The 22,952-nt window shown below is 44.5% G+C and overlaps 1 long non-coding RNA gene and 1 other non-coding gene across 2 annotated transcripts; both read right to left on the bottom strand.

Annotated features, from left to right (window-relative positions):
* Positions 1–364: 364 nt before the first annotated feature.
* TRNAS-GGA (transfer RNA serine (anticodon GGA)) lies at positions 365–436 on the bottom strand. Its single transcript has one exon. It is a non-coding gene; the product is annotated as a tRNA-Ser (tRNA).
* Positions 437–14,246: 13,810 nt separating this feature from the next.
* Positions 14,247–16,180, bottom strand: LOC138444202 (uncharacterized). The gene is made up of 2 exons (XR_011258409.1): positions 15,608–16,180; positions 14,247–15,105 (listed from the first exon to the last, which is right to left on the bottom strand). It is a non-coding gene; the product is annotated as an uncharacterized lncRNA (long non-coding RNA).
* Positions 16,181–22,952: the final 6,772 nt, after the last annotated feature.

The following is a 22,952-nucleotide window of genomic DNA, read 5'->3' as shown; positions in this document are numbered from 1 at the left end:
CCCACAAGGAACACAGATCTTCATGATGTTGTAACCCCACACAGAACTGTCTGAAACTGTTGATGCCCCTTGTGACAATTTCAAGGCCATTCAGGAGCTAAGGCAGACTATGCAACCAACAAGGATTTTTCCCCACTCACTGAACTCTGTGAAAAGAGCTGAGGGCTGCAGGGGAGACGGAGAGGGTGGAATGGATGGAGAGAGAGCAGGGAAACACGCACACTGAAGTGAAGTGAAGCGAAGTCGCTCAGTCGTGTCCAACTCTTTGCGACCCCATGGACTGTAGCCCACCAGGCTCCTCCCTCCATGGGATTCTCCAGGCAAGAATACTGGAGTGGGGTGCCATTTCCTTCTCCAGGGGATCCTCCCAACCCAGGGATCGAACCTGGGTCTCCAGCATTCCAGGCAGACGCTTTAACCTCTGAGCCACCAGGGAAGCCATGCAAAATAGATAGCCGGTGGGAATTTGCTCTACAACTCAGGGAACTCAGACCAGGCTCGGTGACAACCTAGAGGGGTGGGATGGGGAGGAAGGTGGGAGTGAGGTTCAAGAGGGAGGGGACATCTGCATACTTGTGGCTGAGGCATATTGATGTATGGCAGAAACCAACATAGTATTGTAAAGCAATAATCCTTCAATTAAAAATAAATAAACATTTAAAAAAAGAGTTGAGGGGTTGCAGAGATGGATCTGAAGAGATTCTGCCTGCAAAGGAACTACAGGCTCTAGAGATTATACAGAACAGGTATTTATTTATGTATTAGCTACGCCAAGTGACATGCCGGATCTTAGTTCCCCAACCAGGGATCAAATCTACGCCCTCTGCAGTGGAAGCATACACTTAACCACTGGACACCAGAGAAATACCAGAACAAACATTTAAACACATGACTGTTTCAGTTTTTGTGGGTTTTTTTTCTTTTTTTTTCTTTTTATTTTATTTTATTTTTTTATTTTATTTTTAATTTTAAAATCTTTAATTCTTACATGTGTTCCCAAACATGAACCCCCCTCCCACCTCCCTCCCCATAACATCTCTCTCTGTCATCCCCATGTACCAGCCCCAAACATGCAGCAAAAATAAACAAATGGGATCTAATTAAAATTAAAAGCTTCTGCACAACAAAGGAAACTATAAGCAAGGTGAAAAGACAGCCTTCTGAATGGGAGAAAATAATAGCAAATGAAGCAACTGACAAACAACTAATCTCAAAAATATACAAGCAACTTCTGCAGCTCAATTCCAGAAAAATAAACGACCCAATCAAAAAATGGGCCAAAGAACTAAATAGACATTTCTCCAAAGAAGACATACGAATGGCTAACAAACACATGAAAAGATGCTCAGCATCACTCATTATCAGAGAAATGCAAATCAAAACCACAATGAGGTACCACTTCACACCAGTCAGAATGGCTACGATCCAAAAATCTGCAAGCAATAAATGCTGGAGAGGGTGTGCAGAAAAGGGAACCCTCCTACACTGTTGGTGGGAATGCAAACTAGTACAGCCACTATGGAGAACAGTGTGGAGATTCCTTAAAAAAATTGCAAATAGAACTACCTTATGACCCAGCAATCCCACTGCTGGGCATACACACCGAGGAAACCAGAATTGAAAGAGACACATGTACCCCAATGTTCATCGCAGCACCGTTTATAATAGCCAGGACATGGAAACAACCTAGATGTCCATCAGCAGATGAATGGATAAGAAAGCTGTGGTACATATACACAATGGAGTATTACTCAGCCGTTAAAAAGAATTCATTTGAATCAGTTCTGACGAGATGGATGAAACTGGAGCCTATTATACAGAGTGAAGTAAGCCAGAAAGAAAAACACCAATACAGTATACTAACACATATATATGGAATTTAGAAAGATGGCAATGACGACCCTATATGCAAGACAGGAAAAAAGACACAGCTGTGTATAATGGACTTTTGGACTCAGAGGGAGAGGGTGGGATGATTTGGGAGAATGGCATTCTAACATGTATACTATCATGTAAGAATTGAATTGCCAGTCTATGTCTGACGCAGGATACAGCATGTTTCAGTTTTAAAAAAAGAGAAACACATCATAAGAAACAAAGACATAAAATGTGATGGAAGTTCAGAGCAAGAGAAGATGGGAAAAATATAGATAAAGAGGAAGAAAAAAAGAATCATCTGGAAAGGCTTTTTGAAAGAATTTAAGGAAATATAAATTCAAGTTATAAACTTTATTGTTTAAGTTTTTTTGAAAAGGGAAAAATAGTAAATCTTTTAGGCTTTGTGGGTCATATGGTCCCTGTTAGAACTATTCAGCTCTTTTGATATAGTGTAAAACGGCTAAGTAAGTGTGTGAGCATGGCTGGGTTCCAATGAAACTTTATAAAAAGAGTTGGGCCAAATCTGTCAGATCCCCATTTTAAGCCATGTTGTAGCCATCCACCTGCATAATCATGAAAGGATTTATAGACCATATAATAATTCTTTGGTTAAGCTTTGGTGAATGGATAGAACTTGAATAGGAAGGAAGGATAACTCAGACGAAAATAAAATTAACAATTTTTATGGGATGTTGAAGAGAGCAAGTCTTTAAGAGTTTGAAATAGAGGATTTGGTATGGGAGAAATACTTGAAATACAGCTAGTTGGAGTAGGGGTATTTTATGGAAAGGGCTTTGGCTGGTGGCTCAGTGGTAAAGAATCCGCCACCAATGCAGTAGATGGGGGTTTGATCCCTGTGTTGGGAAGATCCCCTGGAGAAGGAAATGGCAGCTCACTCCAGTATTCTGGCCTGGGAAATCCCATGGACAGAGGAGCCTCGTGGGCTATAGTCCATGGGGTTGCAAAAGAGTCAGACATGACTTAGTGACTAAACAACAAGGCCGGATTTTATGGAGAACCTTGATAGGCAAGTAATAAAGTTTTGATGTAAGACAATGAGAATTAGGGAACCATTGACAGGTTCTGAGCTGGAAATTATGGCATGCAAACATTTTTCAAATCACTGAGTCAGTTCAAGGATTGGCATCTAGGGCCATGCAAGCAGGCAAAGCAGAGGTCCTGAAGACTGTCTCCACAGGGTTAAAAACTAACCCTTTATTCCCCAGCCGACAATGGTCATGATGCTACCTGCCTCCACACACAGCTGGAGCCGGTCTGCACCTCACACAGAGCTGGGCCCAGATTCCCAGAGGGTCTGTCTCGGTTTCCCCAAAGCCTTGGGTGTTTTTGCCTTCCTGTCCTCTGCCAAGGGGACTGTTCCTCCATTTTTCCCCCTGCTGTCTGCTCTGCCTCCTGCATCCCAGGGCCCTCTCGCTGCTGGAAATCACATGTTATCACAAACGAGTTACCAAAGGCTCCAATAAGCTGCTCGTCGCAATCCCCAGCAGGAGAAAAGCAGCCACGACCCGGAGCGGGGACCTTGTTAGAGTCTGTAATGAGCGGACAGGAAAATATTTCTCCCTGATTAGAATCCCGAATGAGCTGCTGATGACAGTGAGCAGAGAAAGGCCAGATTCCAGCTCTTTTCCCCCAGCTCCCCCCATACCTCTCCTTGCTCCCGAGCAGAGCTCCAGGCAGGAAAGGGTTCTTTGCCAGCAGTTAAAACCATAAAGAACAAACACAAAGCGGCCCCAGACCTCCCTGTCCATCCCTCTTCTCCCTCACCCAGGAGTCTACCTCCCTCTTATCCATTTTTTCCATGCACCCTGATCTCTGCCACCTACTAACATCCTAACGATGCCACCTGGACCATACATAATCGGTCACAGGTGCCCCCTGGGGCCTGGCGAGGGCCTCACTCAGAAAGAAGTAGAAATGCAGGAGAATACAGCATCTGACCAGCCACTGGAAACATGAGGCCACAGGCCAAATTCCCACCGCAACCAGTCAAGAGTCAAGTCTCCAATGAAAAGAATTTTGCTCATGTTCAATTCAGAGAATTTTCTGATATCCCCATCTTCTAGTTGACTGATTTTAGAAAGCATCCGGATTAGTTCCAGAGTGAATTGATTCACCACAATGATGGCTTTTTAGAAGGAAAATAAAAACTCAGAACATATTTGGGGGGTAGTTCATGGTTCAGTAAAAACATAATAGTTGGGTTCAGCTTGGGATTCAGGTTGTGCTTATGGTCAAGTCCCTGTCCCTCTGCCAGGCACCTGGCACTGAAGTGGGGCACCTCCCACTTCATTTTAAAGGGACCCCACCACTATCAAGGTCCCTTTGTTGTGTCCACAAGAGAAGCAGGCTTTGACTGTAGGCTAAACCTACAAAACATGAGAACTTTCAGCTCCTATTAAGCAAATCAACCCTGAATATTCATTGGAAGGACTGATGCTGAAGCTGAGGCTCCAATACGTTGGCCATCTGATGCGAGGAGCTGACTCATTGGGAAAGACCCTGATGCTGGGAAAGATTGAACGCAAAAGAAGAGGGTGACAGAGGATGACGTGGTTGGATGGTGTCACTGACACATTGGACACAAGTCTGAGCAAACTCCAGGAGACAGTGAAGGACAGGGAAGCCTGACGTGCTGCTGCTCATGGGATCACAAAGAGTCAGACACAACTTAGCAACTGAACAACAAGCAAATCAGAACAAAGCGGTGATGGTCAACCTTGGCTGTATGTTGTTCTCGCCCAGGGAACTTTTAAAAATGAGGATATCAGGATCCACCCTCAGAAATGTTGATTTAATTGGTCTGGGGTGTGGTTTGGGTGTTGGGACTCTAAGTGTACATTCAGAGCTGAGGGCTACTGGTATAGAGTAACGCTATGTATATATGGATAGCCTGGGCTCCTGTTAAAATGCATGTTTTTATTCAATAGGTCTTGGATAGACCCAAGATTCTGCCTTTCCAGCAAGCTCCCAGAGGATGCCCATGCTGGTCTTTGGACCACTTTGACTAGAAACGATCTAGCTTATCACCCTGAAGTGATGTTCTATTTATTGGATAATATATTTGCCAAAACTCTGTCAACCACAATCAGTAGAAATCCAACTCAAATTGGAATAATCAGAAGGAGGAATTTATTGGTACAAATAAATGGGAAAATTTGAGAGTGGCGCTGGCTTTAGGCTTGGATATTTAGGCAGGAGTTCAGATTATGTCACTAGGACCTTCTGTTTCTATTTTTGCTTTCCCTGGAGTGTGCTCCATTTTCAGGCAGGTTCACTCCATGTGGCATCAAAGATGTTCCCAACAGTTCCAGACTTACCTCATCCACACAGCTAGCGAAGCCAGAGAAAGGAGCCTGCCACTGTCTCCCTCACCATCAAAACAGGCCCCTGAAAATGACTCATAAGTCCCAGCTTAGGTCAGATTCCCACTGCTGGGCAGGAACAGGCAGTGAACAGCCTCACCTGAAACACAGCTATTGAGGAATGACAGTTTGCCAAGGGAGGCAGGCAGAGCAAACCACACAGGAGCTCAGGAAGAGGACCACGGAACAGATCCTGCTTTAGAGACAGAAATAACTTTCCGAGCACACGTTGAATCCCTCCGTTTTACAGATGAGAACACTGAGGCTCCGCGTGACTCAGTAACTTGTTCGAGAGTGCCTCAGGCAAAGGCTAGCAGAGCCACAACCTAAATTCAGGTTTTCCTTTCTGGCAGTAACCAGGAAGCCAACCAGAGCTGTCAGAAACAGAGGGACTGGTCCCCGACTAACTCAATGGTGGGTTTGTTTCCAGGCTGGATGCTACATGCCCCACTGGCTGGAGCCAGGGCAGAGAGATCTCCACTCTCCAGGAGCCTCAGGGCATCCTAGGACAGCAGGGTGATCTGGGCTGGCTCCTCGAGCCCTCGCCTGCCCGCCTGCCCGCCAGTCCACCAGGCGCCACACCCCTGGAAGAGGAGGCTGTGCCCGCTCTCCTGGCCCTAATGATCCGTGACTGCAGCCAGACTCCCGGGGACACTTGACCTTCCTTTGCAAACACAAGGGCCTGGGGAGAGAGGGGGAAGGCAGCAGTTTGAGCAGGCCTGCCTGGGGGCCTCCCCTATCCATGGCCCCCAGCAGCAGCCGGCATGATGCCCCCCACAGGCCCATTCCTGGGTGAGGCAACTGAGGAGGGGGCAGCAGGGTCGCGTGCAGGAGGGGTCCCGCACATCCAGAGTCTCGGCCGTGCCTCGGGCCCAGCCACCGTTCTGCCAACCCACCCTGCTCCCCACATGAACCATCGGGCCCCAGGCTGTGCCAGCTGTTCTGAGTGGAAGGACACGGAGGCAGCCGAGACTCGCCAACCTCCAGCCATCAGTGCCCGTCTCACCGATCCCCATCTCAGAAAACCCCAGGCTGCCAGCCAACAAGAAAACAGTGGGTCCCATGGCAAACTTCTCATGGTTGTGGGGCTGCCCCTACCTCCTACAGAAAGCCTTGGAGTTGCAGCCCAGAGATGGGGCAGCTGGCAGCTCTGGTGGAGGTCTGGGGCTTTGCGGTGCAGGGAGAGGCTGCCCAGACCGTCAGGATCAGGTTACCTTTACCCTCCAGGCTCCGTCACCTCCATGCCGACCTTCACCTCCCTGTCCAGCCATCGTCCAGCTCACCCTGTGTGGTTTTCTGCTCTGCACTTCTCACTGCCCAGTGTTATATGTTTGCTGTCTCTCACCCGGGCCCCGTGCACTGCTTGCTATATATGCAACACCTACAACCGTCCCTGACCTGCAAAAGACTCAATAAAGGCAATGGATGCTGTATTAGCAATGGCCTCTGCTGAAGACAGCTGCCTGGGCCAAAGTCACGCAGGCCCTTCCCAGGTTGGCCCACATCCCTGGACTGAGGGAGGCCCAGCATCGAGGCCTGAGCCAGACCCCTCTGAAGCTCCAGCACACCCCTGTGAAGGATCTTTGGTCCTGCTCCGGAGCTCCCTGTGGGGTTGGCTGAGGCTTTGCTGTTTTCCTCTACCCTCTCCTACAGCTGTTCCCTCCTTTCCCCAGGTGTTCGTGCAAGAATGCTCCTTAATATTCACACTCAATAAACTCGGCCTCAGAGACCACTTCCCAGGAAGCCAGAGCGGTCCAGCACATGTGTGTGGAATGAAAGAGAGAGTTCAACTCTTTGCTATTATCACCGTCACTTCCCCAAAGTACCTCAAACCTGCCTACTTCTCTCCCCACCCAACGCCACTGCTGACCACTCTCTCCTGTTTAGAGATGCTGCAAAGCCCACCCCAGATCCCCTAGCCTCCTCTGAGCTCAGCTGCCCAGAGCAGGGCAGCCCACACTGTTACAGACTTGATGGCCCCCAGGGACACTCCGTAAGAGGCACAGTTGACCACCCATTCCCCACCCCAGGGAAGACCATGCTGAGGCCTATTCCACAAGATTCTCAGAGGTCCCGCTCTGAAATCCAGCACTCCCCCCACCTTTCACTCTCCCACCCTTTATTTATTTTTCTCTCTTCTCGTCTCAGTTCCCCTATCCCCTCACTTGTGCTTCCCAGGTAGAAACTAGCAGCACCTCGATCTCGCTCTCAGCACCTGCTCTGGGGAGGAATCCAAACTAACGAGCCTCCTACCTGGCTCCTGGACCTCTGCTTCAGGAGTTGCTTTGAGATTCTAAAGACATTGCTACAGAGAACCAGCCTTGCAGTCTCCTCCAGGCCACAGGGACTTTGCTGTGTGACTGGTCTACTCTTCCACTCAACAGCTCTTGGTTGAGTGCCTACCGCTTCACACATTGGGATACACAGCAAACCAAAGCCGGAAATCCTTCCCCCCTGCCGCTGGCATCCCGCCCCCACCTGCCCCAGTCTCTTCTCCTCCCCAATACAGGTGGTGCTTCTCCTGCCTCACTCCTACTTACCGCTGAGGTCTCAGCTCAAAGATCCCTGAGATCTGACCTGCCTGTGCCCTTCCCCGTCTAATTCCCTTCTGAGAACTGCCCTCCCTGCTCTGTTCAATCCCCCTTACCCCTGTCATCAGACCCGTCTCCTCCACCATCATACGCACGAGCACCAGATGATGCCTGCTTCACTCTCAGGGTGGCCGAGGCCCTTCGCACTGGGCCTGGCACCTAGGGGATGAATGGATGAGCAAATGAGTGAGCTAGTGGCTCCATTCTTGTGAGTGCTGGGCAGGAAGGGATGTGAGATGCTCATCCTCATGTATGGACAAGGAGAAGCAGATAAGGAGGAAAATGTCGCCAATACTGGTGACTGAGATGAACACAAATGTTGGTGTCCTAGACCACTGAGTGACAAGCAAGAAAGTCCCTGGGACCCAGAGACAGCGACAAGGGGGAGAAACAGTGAGATGCAGAAAGGCAAGGCCAACACAAGAAACCATTTCTTCTTCTTTCATGATCTCCTAGCCACAGAATGTCAACAATGGATGGTGTCTCAGAAACCACTGATGCTCTCATCTTATAGGTAAGAAAACCAAGACTCAGAGAGGTGCCTTGGCCTAGGGAAAGACCCACAGTTAGTGACAACCCTCCAAAGGAAGAGCTCATTGCTCTTGCTTGTTAAAACCTGAGGCTCAGCAGGGCCCATCCCAGGCTGTAGGCCCAGCTTCCCGCATCACTGCCATCAACAGTGAGCAGCTCATTGTCCTGTAAAAGACAGTTTCCGGGTATCAGCGAGCAGGGACTTGTAGGGTGGCCAGACCCCTCTCCTCTGGCCTGGCACTCCCACCTTCTTGTCTCTCACCAAAGGACTGCTCTGGGGAGACCGCCCCTGCCCCTCGCCCCGACTCCCACCTTCTAGAACACGGGCTTTGGATTTCAATTACCTCTCGCAGGGTTGACCTCTCACCTTATTCCTGCATGTTCAGAACTCCAAGAAACTCATCGTCCACAGGATGCTCTGGGCATCTTGATGGCACTCAGATTGGAAAGGCAAGTAAAGGCAAGCTCCCCCGATTGATAGCACACTAGACCCTGCTAGCTCATTCTGGTTTTTGTCCTAGTGACAGCTGAATTGTAGACTATGAATGATGACTAGGAAGTATCCCAATCAAACTGTTTTTATACCCTCTTTAGTCTGTCAAGAGAATGAGCACATATACAGAAAAAATAATAGCTCACATTTACTGGAGGCTTATTATGTGCCAAGAGCTATGTTAAGAATGATATTGGTTTTGATTCAGCACATCTATCCCTGTGGCTCAGCTGGTAAAGGATCTGCCTGCAATGCGGGAGACCTGGGTTCAATCCCTGGGCTGGGAATGTCCCCTGGAGAAGGGAAAGGCTACCCATTCCAGATTATGGCCTGGAGAATTCCATGGACTGTGTAGTCCATGAGGTTGCAAAAGAGTCAACCACGATTGAGCGACTTTCACTTCCACTTTCACTTTATAAGGCAGAAGCTTTTATTACCAATGCAATTACTTATGAAGAAACTGAGGCTCAGTAAGGTCAAGTGACTTTGGTCAAGTGACCAAGGCCACACAGCTAATAAGTGATAGCACTAGAGTTCAAGCCCAGTGCATCGGATCCCGAACCCTTCACATCCCTCCTCCAAAGCACTCACTCTTTCCCGGAGATCCAAGTGGTCCTGAACACCAACAGGGAGGACAGCGTGAGCCAGGCGCCACTCCTTCGGAAAACAGCATCCCAGAGCCAAGGTATAGGGCCTGATGACACACAGGCCAGGAGAGATGGGGACTACTGCCATAAGGACCCAGGATCAGCACCCTCAGAGGGCCCCGTGCTTGCCTCTGAGCCTTGCTCCAGGGCCCGAAGTAAAACTGTGAGGCTTTGGAGCACTCAGCCCCCTTCTCTACCCCACACCCCTTCTAACAGCCCAACCCCATGTCACCCTAACACACCATACATACAAACACCTACACAGACACAACTCCATATCACACCTGGTCAGACTCCATCATTACATAGAGAAGTAGATAGCAAGTCAGTGATATGTCATCCTTTGGAGAATATTTGCAGTTTTAAAGCAGATTTAGGAAGAGGCAGTAGTAAGGACTTTCCTGGTGGTCCAGTGGCTAAGATTCCACGCTCCCAGTGCAGTGGGCTCAGGTTCGATCCCGGGTCAGGGAACTAGATCCAACATGCTGCAACTAAGACCCAGCACAACAAACACTTTTTAAAAAAGAAAAGAAAGAAAAAGGCAGTGCTGAAACAAAGGAATAGTCCATGCTCTAGCTTACAGTGTCTCAATCAGTTGTAAGGTAATGTCTTACTAATAACAGTGAGTCTACTAAAATTTGTGACTGAGCTCCTTCTTGGAAAATTACCTTCCCTAAAACAACATCACAGTCCCTTGAATTCGATATGCACTCTCGAGGAGAAGAAAGAAGATGGCATGGCAAATAGTTCACTAGTAACTGCGTAACTCACAATCCATTCGGAACAAGGCACAATCCAAGTGAATAATTAGGACCTGTGCATTCTTTATAGTTGCAGCATTTAGAAATTATAGCACTTTACTCTCTCCCATCCAATCTTTTTAAGACTTTATCAAAACCTGAGTAGTCAGGAGAGTATATTCCCCACGTGGGAAGAGATGCTGTAAGGAAACCACAGGCAGAGGAGGGGGAGCCCCGAGATCCAGAGGAGGCCCCTGCAGCTTGGAAAGCACGCTCTGTCTTCATTCAGGAAGCCCCAAAACCCGGCCTCCTCCATGCAGTCTTCCTCCACCAGTGCGAGGGAGCTCTCCTGTCCTACACCAGGGCCAGGTAAACCACCTGTCTTAATCTTCATGGCCGCCATATGAAACGCCATAGACTGTGTGGCTTACACAACAGGAGTTTATCTCTCACCATCATAGAGGCTGAGAAGTCCAAGGTCAAGGGGCCAGCAGGTTGGCTTCCTGGGGAGAGCTCACTTCCTGGTTCGAAACCAGCCACCTTCTTGCTAGGTCCTCATATGGTCTTTCCTCAATGTGCGCAAGCTTCTTCTTCATACAGGCCACCAATCCCCTCATGGGATCTTCCCTGTAGCTCAGATGGTAAAGAATCTACCTGCAATGCAGGAGACCTGGGTTCAATCCCTGGGTCGGGAAGATCATCTAGAGAAGGAAATGGCAATACCCTCCAGTATTCTTGCCTGGAGAATCCCATGGACAGAGGACCCTGGCAGGCTATAGTTCGTGGGTTCGCCAAGAGTTGGACATGACTAGCAACTAACACTGCTACTACTAATCCCATCATGAGGGCCCTACCCTCACGATCTAAACTAACCCTAACTATCCCCGATTCTCAGTCTTCAAATACCATCCCATTGTGGGCTCGGGGCTTCAACATGTGAATTTGGGGGGGATACCATTGAGTGATGAGAATGATCAGTAAAAGAGATTGGTCCTCAGATGACTGATGTATAGCAGACTTTTGGACTCAGAGGGAGAGGGAGAGGGTGGGATGATTTGGGAGAATGGCATTGAAACATGTATACTATCATGTAAGAATCGAATCACCAGTCTATGTCCGATGCAGGATACAGCATGCTTGGGGCTGGTGCACGGGGATGACCCAGAGGGATGTTGTGGGGAGGGAGGTGGGAGGGGGGTTCATGTTTGGGATTGCAGGTACACCCGTGGTGGATTCATGTCAATGTATGGCAAAACCAATACAGTATTGTAAAGTAAAGTAAAAATAAAAATTAAAAAAAAACTGAATCATTGAGGCTTAAAGACTTAAATATAAAACACGACACCATAAAATTTCTAGAAGAGAACATAAGCAAAACATTTTCTGACATAAATTGTGCCGATGTTTTCTTAGGTCAGTCTCCTAAGGCAATAGAAATAAAAATGAAAACAAACAAATGGGACCTAATCAAACTGATAAGCTTTTGCACAGCAAAGAAAACCATAAACAAAACTAAAAGACAGCCTGCAGACTAGGAGAAAATATTTGCAAATGATACAACCAGCAAGAGCTTAATTTGCAAAAATATATGAACAGTTCACACAAATCAATAACAAAAACACAAACAATCCAATTGGAAAATGGGCAGAAGACTTAAATAGACATTTCTCTAAAGACATACAGATGGCTAAGAGGCACACAAAAAGAACCTCAACATTATTACTTATTGGAGAAATGCAAATCCAAACTACAGTGAAATATTGCCTTACACCAATCAGAATGGCCATCATCAAAAAGTCTACAAACCATAAATGCTGGAGAGGTTATGCAGAAAAGGGAACCCTCTTATGCCATTGGTGGGAATGTAAATTGGTACAAGCGCTTGGAGAATAGCATGAAGGTTACTTGAGAAACTAAAAACAAAATTGCTACTATGATCCAGTAACCCCACCCCTGGGCATGTATCCATGGGAAAACATGGTTTGAAAGGATACATGCACTCCAACGTTCATGGCAACACTGTTTACAACAGCCCAGGCATGGAAGCAACCTAAATGTCCATCTGCAGATGAACAGATAGAGAAGACATGGTGCATATATACAAACAGAATATTACCCAGCCTTCAAAAAGAATCCAATAATGCTATTTGCTGCAACATGAGTGGACCTGGAGGTTATCAGACTGTGATGTAAGTCAGACAGAGAAAGACAAATATCACATGATATAGCTTATATGCAGAATCTTAAAAAAAAAAACATGATATTAAAATTTAAAAAATAAAAAAAATAAAATAAAATAAAAGAAATTATTTACAAAACAAACAAATTCATTTAGTTAGAGGACAAACTTATGGTTATCATGGGGAAGGGTGAGGGCAAGATAGATTGGGAGTTTGGGACTGAAGCTTACACACTGCTCTATTTTAAATAGATAACCAGCAAGGACCTACTGTATAGCACAGAGAACTCTACTTAATACCCTGCAATAACCTAAATGGGAAAAGAATTTGAAAGAGAATAGATAACATGTGTTTGTATGACTGAATCACTTTGCTCTACACCGGAAACTAACGCAACATTGTGAATCAGCTATACTCCTGGAGGGAGTATGGAGAAAAGGGAGCCTTCCTACATAGGGAACTATATTCAATATCCTGTGATAAACCATAACAGAAAAGAGTATGAAAAAGAATATATATATATATATATATATATATATATATATATATATATATATATATATCCTCACAGTCCAGAAAGACTAAGCAGGTTGCAAATAAAATATAGCAAGTGTAATACAGTAAGTTCTACAGAGTTGAACCATACATGTGCATATAACATTTGTACATGCAATAATACAGCAAGAAGAGAGAAAATCATCAGAGAAATAACACAATGGTTCACCCATCCACCATTCTTCCCACTAAGCAATGCCCCAGCACCAGCACAAGAGGATAAAGAAAAGCGATCAGACCTTCAGTTTGTTCCATTCTCTCTTGCCTTTCTCGGTGTGATCATTGCCTACCTCACTGACATACATTTCTCACTAAAAACATTTTTCATCATTCAGGTTCCCTAAACTGAAGCCAACTACTTCATCTGGGTCATCAGCCAGAGAAATGGGATCAGTTTCATCACTGGCCAGGTTGAGGCATGTAAGGACTCTGATGTATTTCATGGATGGGTTGACCAGACAATTTAGCACCCAAACCAAGACAGAGGGAAATGAGATGATATTTGTAATTACTCCAGAACGAGAGACATAAACTGGGGCTGTCCTGGGCAAGCCAGGCATATCGCATTTGTATTTTTTGGTGACTTATGGAATTTTTATTTATTTTTTTAACCTGAGTGTTTTAAACAAACATTGTGTTATACAGGTATCAATTACAAGAATGTTTTCCAGTTCTTATTTTATTTTTTAATAAAAGTTCACAATTATTCAAAAGAAACAGGAAAAAGTCTCTCTCTCTCTCCTCAGCCGCTCAGTCGCCCCCAGAGACAACCTATGGTATACATTTTTAACACAAATAATAGAATGGTACTCACATTTTCCTGCACTTACCTTTTCTCTTAACAATATACATCAGATCCATGGCTGACTCATGTCAATGTATGGCAAAATCCACTACAATATTGTAAAGTAATTAGCCTCCAATTAAAATCAATTAATTTTAAAATATATGTACGTCAGAGAGAATTCATGTCAGTATGAATTCCTCCTAAGGAATTCCTCCTAATATACAATGCTTATTATTTCACTGTATGGATGTACATAATTTATTCAGCCAGTCTCCACTGAGGAGCATATAGATTGTTTCTCATCTATTGCTGTAATTAATGACCTTGACCATACATCCTTTTGCAAATGAGCCAGTATATCTGTAGGACAAATTCCTGGAAGTGAAACTGCTGAGTCAAAGGGCATATCGGTTAAGATTCTGTTTGGTTGCTCATAACAGAAAAGCCAAAACAACGGTCACTTAAACAAGACAGATATTTATTTCTCCCTTAAATAAAGAGAGTCTGGAGATGGGCCATCCAGGGCTGTCATGGGCTTCTAAGTGTCATAGAGACCAGGATTTCTATCATTTTGCTCTGCTATCTTCCTGCCTAAAGCTTATATGATTGTGGAGGCCTTCTTTAAATGACAGAACACAAAATTGCAAACAGTTATTTAGAATGAGGGGGGGAATCATAATGCATTGTAGCTTTTTAAAAGCTAAAATAACACAAACATCACTATATCCATGAAAAATACAATTATTCAACTTCCCAAGATACCTTTGTAAGTTTTTTCCAACTTTTTTGTGCTATACAATCTTAGATCACTTTTCCATAAGATTTTGTAATATCTTATGGAAAATAAATAAAAAGATAACTGAATTTTTCTTTCAGCATGATTCATTAAAATTTTATTTCTATTGCTGATAGTTGATATGCATAAACATATGAGATACACTGTTTGTAGGACTACTGAGGGTTTTGCCCTCTAAATGGAATGCTGATAAACTCTAAGATTTGTAATGCCCATCAGAAAATATCTGGTATGTTCATAAATGTGTCAGCTCAGTTATTGAGCATGTTCTTGATAGGAGAGAGCCTCCATTTTACTAGGCATCAGTGAGTCCCAAATTCTCCACTTACAATTTTATACATCTGGTAAGTGGAAGAAAATTACACAGGCTAGCTTCTGGCTTTGTACATTTCAGCCTTTTTTTCTCCTCCACCATGGGATGCTTCCGAATTCACATTGTGATGTCACCTCTGGCCCTGCACCTTGAAGTCATAAAGCCAGGGAGTTGTCACGGTGAGCAGTAGGGGTCTTCGTGGAAGCCATTCCTACAACAGAACAACCTGCAAATGAACGCAAGCTACCAAAGCAGATCTCATTCAACACCAACTAAATGTTTTCCTTGTTGACTCAGTGGTAAAGAATTGCCTACAATGCTATTCAACCCCAAGTTCAGTCTCTGGGTCGGGAAGATCCCCTGGAGAAGGAAATGGCAACCCACTCCAGTCTTCTTCCCTAGGAAATCCCATGGACAGCGGAGCCTGGTGAGTGACAGTCTATAGTGTGGCAAAAGACACGAATTAGTGACTAAACACCCACACAAATGTATCCCCAGTTCAACTTCCTCTTAGCTGGATCCCCAGACTTCCCATGGCCATTCCAACACCATCCAACACAAGGGAAAGTGTGAGACACAGAAAGTCAGAGTTGATTTAGACGGCAGTCTCAACTGTTTACAGTTGAAATAACTGATTTCTGCAAAGATGGTTACAAAAGCACCTTGGAAGATGCCTGTGCAAATGAAGGGCTCTGAGGCTCAAGTTCCATTACCTGCATGGTGAGAGGTCCCTGGCCAATAGGGTTAATCGCACGCTGGTGCTTTGGAAGATGGAAGAGAGGCCGAGGCCCCTCTTCCTTTGCCAGTGGCAGTTGCTGAAGTACCAGTTTCAGTGACAGGAATTTTTGTGATGGCCGTTAGGCTCTATATTCTATGACTTGTCACTGTGTAGACAAGGCTGTGCAGGGCAGCTGTGTGGATCCAGCAGCAGCTTTCTCCAATTTCTTCCTTGCTTGTTTCAACGTAATTTCAATTCTCATTTCAAACATGCAGAAAGGAAAAGAATATAACAAATATCTATGTACCATCCACCCAGTTTCAATCCTCACTCTTATTTTGCCTTTTTTTTGGCCTAACTGTGTCATTTGTTAGTAAATTGAAAACATCATGATACTTTACCCCTAAATATTTCAACATGTATCTCCAAGGAGCAGGGATAATTCTCCAATTAACAATACCACTATCATATGTAACAAAAACAGCAATAATCCCCTAACATCACTTAAAACTCACTTCATATTCAAATATCTATAATTATCCTAAAAAAACTGTGTACCTGTTTCTTTGAAACCAGGATCTAATAATGTTTCAGGCAAAAAAATTGTTTATTACGGCTCTTAAGTTTTCTCTTATCTAGGACAATTGTCCCTCATGACATTGACTTTATAAAGAGGTCAGGCCAGCTGTCCTGTAGACTGTCCCAATTCTAAATATGTCTGCTTTCTTATGCTTTCATTTAATTATTCCTAGAATTTCCCATGAAATAAGATGGATCTAAAGGCTTGGGTTTTTCAAAGCCATATTATTGAGGTATAATTTATATACGGTAAGCATCGTATTTTTTAACTTACAGTTCTATGTGTTTTGACAAATGCAAGCAGTAATGTAATCTAAAAGCTTGGTTTGATTCAGATTTAACACAACTGGTCAAAATAAATGGATGTTTTGAACTCGCTATTGAACTTTATATCACATCTGCAGGCAAATGATATCTAGTTGTCCCACAGTTAATGATACTAATTTTGAACATTGGGTTCCTATAACTTTTGTACTTCTACGTCCATTAGTAAAAGTTAACGGAAAACTACAATAATACAAGAAGAACCATCAAGAGAGCACATTCTTCAGGAAGAAGACTTGGGTCATTCTACCAGAGAGAGAATTCTGAACAGCTAAATGCTGGCTGACAACAAAAGGAAGATGGGACAGATAGCAGAAGAAGGAAGCTGCAATCATCAACACAGGGCTGGTTGCAAAAAAATGTAGCAAATATGCATTTATTCTTCCTTGCTTTGTTAGGTATTTTCTTCTTCTTTCTTTCCCCTATTATTTTATACAAGGAATGATAGTGGTAGCTAATCTTATAGTCTTTAGAATAGCAAATCTTATCATCTTTAGAATATCCCATTTGATATTCTAAAGACTATAAACAAGATTATTCACTATTCTGGTGACAGGACTGGAAGGGAGCAAAACGTCAGCCAGACAGGGACACGATGACTGATGAGTCTGGGTCTTTCCTCTTGAGGGAGAGTGTGGCTGTCTTCTCATTTGCATTATTTTATGTAACTCTGCTTTATTTTATATAGAAGCATATTGTCCTTATTAATGCTGTTGCGAATTTAAATATGGACAAAGGGTGTATATGGATGCTGAGAAGCCAGAGAGCTGGACCATATTAGATACTGTCAACTGGGACTCAGCACCTCTTTCTATCCCCACCACCACCACCACCATCCTCTCCCATGGGAAATACGATATAGCTCACAGGGACTAGAAACTCAGGAACTACATTTCCCAGACTTCTTTCCCAAGTGGGCTATGAATACAGTTAGTTTTTGCAGTGTGAGGTGCAAAAGATTAAGGAGGGTAGAAGCTATTCACACGAGCTTTGGCCACTGTGAGTTTTTGTAGTAGCCAGTACATCAGTGACTTCAGACTGCAAGGCAGCTTTGACTTTATATTCTCCAAGTGGCAGCAACAGCTTTTCAGACCTCTTGATCACAGCTTTGGGCAATGCGATCAAAAGGAAAAAGAAAAAACGAAAATAGTGGCACAATCCTATAATCCTAACTTTTGCTATTTAAATCCCACCAGTGGTTATTACCATCATCTAAGTCCCTGTATTAAATCCCTTTCTGCTTGAAATACCTAAGATGGTTTCTGACTTCTGATACACTCTTCCAGAGTTTGAACCAATTTGCATTCTTATCAGCAAAGTTGAAGAATGTCTGTTTACCCTGGACCCTAAGCAACACAGTGAATTATTAAACTTTTTATTATTATAAGTCTTTGGGCTAATCTGACAGCTCATAAAAAAGGTATCTTAATATAGTTTTAGCTTGCATTTCATTTACTATCAGTGAGAGTGAACATCTTTCCACATGTTTAGAAGCGGTGTGAATTGTGCACTAGCTTGCTATGTCACCTAGCTGCAACCAGAAGGCTTGGATCCCAGGTGATTTCAGGTCACCAAAGCCAGTGAATAATCTTGGATCATTTTATTTGCATTACAGCAGCATTTAACAAAGATGGCCAGGGCTCTTCTTTGAGATGCTTGTTGTGCTTGACTCCCAGGGCCCACAGTCTCCTAGTTTTCCTTTCGTATGCTCCATCTTATCTCCCCACCTCTATAGCACTGGATTGCCTCAGTCCTTGGGCCACCTCCACCAATGCCTATTCATGCGTGATCTCCCCTAATCTCAGGGCTTTCACTCATTTTTACACTGACGGTCCCAAATTTGTGTCTCCAGCTCCACCCCCTCCCTGATTCAAAATCTCCACCTGGATGTTTAAACATCATCTCAAACTAACCATGTCCAAATCAAACTCAATCCCTTCCTCCCTCAAAAAATAAATAAATAAAATCTCCTGCTATGGCCTTCTCTATCTCAGTTAATAGCACCACACCTTTGTGCTGGTGTCCCGGGGCCAAAAACCTAGCAACTGTTCTTGACTCCTCTGTCTCAGCACCCCCTCATCTCATCCTTGGCAAACTGTCAGCCCTATTGCATTTGTTGTTGTTATTTTGCTTGTTTGCTTTAATTTTTGTTGGAATATAGTTGCTTTACAATGTTGTGTTAGTTTCTGCCACACCGCAACACAAACCAGCTCTATGTATACATATATTCCTCCCTTTTTAGACTTCCTTCCCATTCAGGTCACCACAGTGCATTCAGTAGAGTTCTCTGTGTTTACAGTATGTTTTCATTAGTTATCTATGCTGCACATAGCATCAATAGTGTATATCTGTCGATTCCAATTATCAGCACTACTTTAAAAATTCATCTAGAACACCATGTCCACCGTCCCTGGCTTATTGGAGTGTCCTCCAAATGACTTCCTTGCTCCCTACCAGCTGCTGGCAGCACACCTGCCAGAATGATTCCATGAAAACATACCTCATATCAAGTCACTCCAATCAAAACACTCCATTGGATTCCCATATTACTCTAAGTAACAACCAGCTCCGACAAGAGTCTACAAAGCCCTCTGACCTGCCCTCCGCCGGTCCTTCTCCAGTCTTTTGTCTCTACTTCCCTCTCATACGTCCTGCTCAGCCACACAGGTCTCCTTGTGCTTTACGTACACCAAGCACACTCCAGCCCTTGGGATTTTGTACTTGCTGGTCCCTCAGCCTGGAGTAATCTCCTAGACAGCCAAGCTGCTGGTCCCATGTCTTCTTGGTGTTTGAAGGCCATCTCATCAAGGGGGCCTTTCCTACTTAAATAGTAGCTTCTACCCTCTCTCCAGAATTCCCTATCTCCTTTTCAAGCTTTCTTGTCATAGCATGTATCGTGATTTGAGATCCTGTTCACCAACACCACCACTAGGATCCAAGCTCTGTGAGGATAAAGGAGTTGGAGTTATTTTGAAAAAAGTGTGAAAGTGTTAGTCACTCAGTCATGTCTGACTCGTTGTGATGCCACGGACTATAGTCCACCAGGCTCCTCTGTCCATGGAATTCTCCAGGTAAGAGTACTAGAGTGGGTAGCCTTTCTGTTCTCCAGGGGATCTTCCCAACTCGGGGACTGAACCAGGGTCTTCTGCATTGCAGGCAGATTCTTTACCATCTGAGCCACCAGGGAAGCCCAACTGTTTTATTTATTGCTAAATCCCTAGCACGTAGAACAGTTCTTGGCACATAATAGGCACTAAGTAAATATCTATATGAATAAATGAATGAATGAAGCTAATATAAGACCTATGAGATTTTTGTGCAAACGGGACTGAGAGATATAAATTTGGGGAGCAATGAAAGTGGATGAAGTTACTTAAAGGAGGTAGAGCTATAGATGGGAAACTGGGTCACAAGTCTTATTAAGAGTTAAGTATCTAATGCACATATATATGGAATCTAGAAAAATGGTCCTGATGAACGTATTTGCAGGGCAGGAATAGAGATGCAGACACAGAGGAAAGACTTGGGGACACACTGAGGGAAGGAGAGCGTGGATGGTTGAGCGTGGCACGGACATATGCACACCACCCTGTGTAAAACAGCCCGTGGGAAGCCGTGCACGGTGCAGGGAGCTCACCTCGGCTCTCCGCGGTGGCCTAGGGGGTGGGGAGGGAGACCGGGCAGGGTGGGGTATATGTACACATAGAGCTGGATCATGCTGTTTCACAGCAGAAACTGACACAAGAGTGTAAGGCAATGACCAGTTCAGTTCAGTTCAGTCGCTCAGTCGTGTCCGACTCTTTGCAACCCCATGGACCGCAGCACGCCAGACCTCCCTGTTCATCACCAGCTCCCGGAGTTTACTCAAACTCATGTCCATTGTGTCAGTGATGCCATCCAGCCATCTCATCCTCTGTCGTCCCCTTCTCCTCCTGCCTTCAATCTTTCCCAGCATCAGGGTCTTTTCAAATGAGTCAGTTCTTCACATCACGTGGCCAAAGTATTGGACTTTCAGCTTCAAAATCAGTCCTTTCAATGAATATTCAGGACTGATCTCCTTTAGGATGGACTGGTTGGATCTCCTTGCAGTCCAAGGGACTCTCAAGAGTTTTCTCCAACACTAGAGTTCAAAGCATCAATTCTTAAGTGCTCAGCTTTCTTTATAGTCCAAATCTCATATCCATACATGACTTCTGGAAAAAACATAGCCTTGACTAGACGGACCTTTGTTGGCAAAGTAATATCTCAGCTTTTTAATATGCTGTCTAGGTGGGTCATAACTTTTCTTCCAAGGAGCAAGTGCCTTAATTTCATGGCTGCAGTCACCATCTGCAGTGATTTTGAGCCCCACCCCACCCCCCAAAATAAAGTCTGCCACTGTTTCCACTGTTTCTCCATCTATTTGCCATAAAGTGATGGGACCAGATGCCATGATTTAAGTTTTCTGAATGTTGAACTTTAAGCCAACTTTTTCACTCTCCTGTTTCACTTTCATCAAGGGGCTCTTTAGTTCTTCTTCACTTTCTGCCATAAGGGTGGTATCATCTGCATATCTGAGGTTATTGATTATAATATAGAGTATAAAGCAATTATACTCTAATTAAAACACACATAATTTTTAAAGCACACATTTAAACAAACAAAAGAGTCATGTGTCTAGTTAACTATATTTCAGCTGAAAAGAGTTAAGTGTCTAAATTGGAGGTGAAGAGTTTAGTGAAAACAAGATGAAAATGCTATAGGGCAGGTGAGGGTGTGTCAGGCCCTTTATATGTGTTAATTTACACCAACCCTAAGAGTTCAATGCTATTACCATTCCCAACTTTCAGGTAACTAAAGGAGCACAGAGGGTTTGAGACTTGGCCAGGGCCGTTTGACAATGCCGCAGTGAGAAGCTGGGCTTCAGCCTTCATGTTTTTCCCACTGCACCATGACCACCTTGACAAGGGCTGACAAGGACTGCATCAGGGTTGCGGATGATCCATCTCCAGTCTCCAACTCTGTGCTCACCAAGAAATACAGGAAGAGCACACTTAGAGGAAGGCAAAGTGGTCCGTGAGGGCTGAAACCCATTAGCAGAGAACGCTCTGGGTAGAGAAAGGGCCAGGAAGCATGGGTTCTTATCCAAGCTTTGCCACTAACCCTCAGGAACCATGGTCTTGTTGCTGCCCTCTCTGACCACTCCCTGCCTCATTATGTGAAGAGGAGCCAACTCGTATAATCTCAAAAATCCCTTCCAGTTGGGAAATTTCAGTCTATAAACAAGCAGCAGCTTCTTTAGCAAAGGTGATTACCACATACTGTAGACACAGCTTTTTTGTAACACCAGGTAAGACACATTAGGGGAAATCAACAAATATTTGGTGCCTCATAGACAGACTTTAACTTATATGCAGAGTAAAACGTGAGATACGCTGGGCTGGATGAAGCACAAGCTGGAATCAAGACTGCCGGGAGAAATATCAATAACCTCAGATATGCAGATGACACCACCCTTATAGCAGAAAGTGAAGAACTAAAGAGCCTCTTGATGAAAGTGAAACAGGAGAGTGAAAAAGTTGGCTTAAAGTTCAACATTCAGAAAACGAAGATCATGGCATCCGGTCCCATCACTTCATGGCAAATAGATGGAGAAACAGTGGCAGACTTTATTTTGGGGGGCTCCAAAATCACTGCAGATGGTGACTGCAGCCATAAAATTAAAAGACGCTTGCTTCTTGAAAGAAAAGTTATGACCCACCTAGACAGCATATTAAAAAGCAGAGATATTACTTTGCCAACAAAGGTCCATCTAGTCAAGGCTATGTTTTTTTCCAGAAGTCATGTATGGATATGAGATTTGGACTATAAAGAAAGCTGAGCACCAAAAAATTGATGCTTTGAACTCTGATGTTAGAGAAGACTCTTGAGAGTCCCTTGGACTGCAAGGAGATCCAACCAGTCCATTCTGAAGGAGATCAGCCCTGGGATTTCTTTGGAGGGAATGATGTTGAAGCTGAATCTCCAATACTTTGGCCACGTGATGTGAAGAACTGACTCATTTGAAAAGACCCTGATGCTAGGAAAGATTGAAATCAGGAGGAGAAGGGGATGACAGAGGATGAGATAGTTGGATGGCATCACCGACTCAAAGGACATGGGTTTGAGTAAACTCCAGGAGTGGGTGATGGACAGGGAGGCCTGGCATGCTGCCATCCATGGGGTTGCAAAGAGTCAGACACAACTGAGTGACTGAACTGAACTGAGACAGACTTCTTCTGATGGAATCAAAAGTTCTCAGAAGGTAACTAGGACCTGCAGCTTGGAAAGGGGCATGAAGAAAAGGACTGGACAACTGAAACATAGTCCCTCTGCATTGGCACTGCACACCTGGAGGCGTGTGTTTACAGAGTTGTTCTTCCTTTCGTTATTATAACAAGTAGCAAAAACAGAAAGTC

Source organism: Ovis canadensis, chromosome 7, assembly GCF_042477335.2.
Source record: "Ovis canadensis isolate MfBH-ARS-UI-01 breed Bighorn chromosome 7, ARS-UI_OviCan_v2, whole genome shotgun sequence".
Taxonomy (NCBI): domain Eukaryota; kingdom Metazoa; phylum Chordata; class Mammalia; order Artiodactyla; family Bovidae; genus Ovis; species Ovis canadensis.
This window is presented reverse-complemented; position numbering and strand designations above follow the sequence as displayed.